The 2,317-nt window shown below is 39.7% G+C and overlaps 1 protein-coding gene across 1 annotated transcript in view; it reads left to right on the top strand.

The window, feature by feature from the left end:
* The window catches only part of LOC106872279 (keratin, type II cytoskeletal 2 epidermal), a 165,306-nt gene that overhangs the window by 83,467 nt on the left and 79,522 nt on the right, over nt 1-2,317 (top strand). The gene's annotated exons all lie outside the window — the stretch shown is intronic.

Raw genomic sequence — 2,317 nt, forward strand, 5'->3', positions numbered from 1 at the left:
CCACCACCACAACAACAACAACAACAACAAGAGCTCAATGGTAATAATCCTGTTGATGAGATGGATGGTGATGGTAGTGGTAGCAGTGGTGATATCGATAGCGGAGGTGATGACGATTGTTATACGATGGCGTTATTGCAATTGTGACGGGGTTAGTTAGCCCATATTTCTTCGTAGGGATCATAAGGGCCGGTTTCCTCGTTTTTCTGGTGTTTACATCCCTCCTTGAATGGGACTCCAGTCTGTTGAAGAATTACTCATTTTTTTGCCAGCTATGTGGACTGGAGCAACGTGAAATGAAGTGTTTTGCTCAAGAACACAATGAATCACCCGGTCCAGGAATCGAAACCACAATCTTACAGTCATGAGTCCAACGCCTTAAGCACTAAGCCATGCACCTCCACGGTGATGGTAATAGTTAATATTGCTTAAGGCGGCGAGATGGCAGAAACGTTAGCACGCCGAGCGACATGCTTAACGGTATTTCGTCTGTCTTTACGTTCTGAGTTCAAATTCCGCCGAGGTCGACTTTGCTTTTCATCTTTTTGGGAGTCGATAAATTAAGTATCAGTTGGATACTGGGTTGCGGTAATCGACTTGTCCCCTCCCCAAACATGTCGGGTCTTGTGCCTAGAGTAGAAATGGATAATTAATATTGCTTATTATCACAATGTACTTTCCCAGCCCTCGGCATCTCATGGAATTGTTAGGGTTCTATCTTGAAATTAGTCACTAGTCTTACACCAGCCTTCTTCATCTGTTGTGATTAAGTACCAGAAATCCGGTCTTTGTAGATGTCTAGCCCTTATACTGATTGACATTTCTGCCCCCATTTTCTTTTTTTTTTTTTCTTTTTTCATCTGTCCACCTCTCTTTATTTCCGCACTTCCACTCCTTCAAGAATGGTCTTAAAGAAGCCACTGTTTCTCGCTATATGTCTATACCATGTCTTTTCTTCGCCGACAAGGTCATTATGAAGTACAATGTTGTCGTTGAAGTGTGGCCAGACCGTCAATCGAAATTTCTACTGCGACGTTTTGAAGCGTTTGAGGGAAGATATTCGGCGAAAGCGACAGGATCTGTTGGTGTTCGAAGAATTAGAGTCTTCACGACGACAATGCACCATGTCACCGAGTTCTTTCATCGACCACGAAAGGATGGAAGGCAAAGTTGACTTCGGCGGAATTTGAACTGAGAACGTTTAGGAAGGTGGAAACACCGCTAGGCATTTTGCTCGGTGTGCTAACGATTCTGCCAGCTCGCTTCCTTAATAATATTAATAATAATAATAACTATTTAAAAATGACGCTGATGAGGAGGAGGGTACCCCGGAAGGGGGGCTGAAAACGACGATGACAAAAAAGGCTATGATTATGATGGGGGCTCGTTATGATCACCATGACCATGGTGATGGTAGTAATGGTGGTGGGTGTGGTGGTGGTGGTGACGGTGATGGTGATTCAAGAGTAGGAGAGAAGAGGAAAGCAAGGACGACGGTGATGTTAATGATGGTGATGATGATGATGACGATGGAGAGACGAGTGGTGAGAGTGATGGAGATGAACGTTAGGATACGCAAGATGAAGATGAAGATTATGATGATAACAATAATGACAATCACAACAACAAAAACAACAAAATAATAATAGTATTAATTGATAAAGAATTGTCCGTGCATACACAGAGACTCACATACATAAATACACGCGCTCGCACACGCGCACACACATGTGTGTGTGTGTGTGTGTGTGTGTGTGTATTTGTGTGTGTACGTGTGTTTGTGTGTGTACGTGTGTACCTATTAAAAGTCAACACTTCTACACAAAAGAACGGACTTGTCTCGAATTCATCGATGCAAATATAACGTTTGTGTCTGTCTTAATAAGGACAGATGTTTCGTTACGTTAGCGTTTGAAAAGAAGCTAAAGTCAAAAATTAGCATCTCCTGGCAACCCATGGGAAACCAATCTATGCTGCACACAAAAGACACGTAAGAAGAGAATGAATGAGTGAAAGAAAAACAAAAAAGGTAGAGAAAGAGAGAGAGACAGAAAGAGAGGGTGGAGAAGATGGCAGAATAGGAATGAAGGATGTACCAAAACGAAGAGGGGCTGGAAATAAAGAGACGAAAAATATAGAATGAAAATAATGATGATAACAACAACAACAACAAGAACAATAATAATAATAATAATAATAATTATTATTATTATTATTATTATTATTATTATTATTATTATTATTATCATTATTATTATTATTATTATTATTATTATTATTATTATTATTATTATTATTATTATTATTATTATTATTA

Source organism: Octopus bimaculoides, chromosome 15, assembly GCF_001194135.2.
Source record: "Octopus bimaculoides isolate UCB-OBI-ISO-001 chromosome 15, ASM119413v2, whole genome shotgun sequence".
Taxonomy (NCBI): Eukaryota; Metazoa; Mollusca; class Cephalopoda; order Octopoda; family Octopodidae; genus Octopus; species Octopus bimaculoides.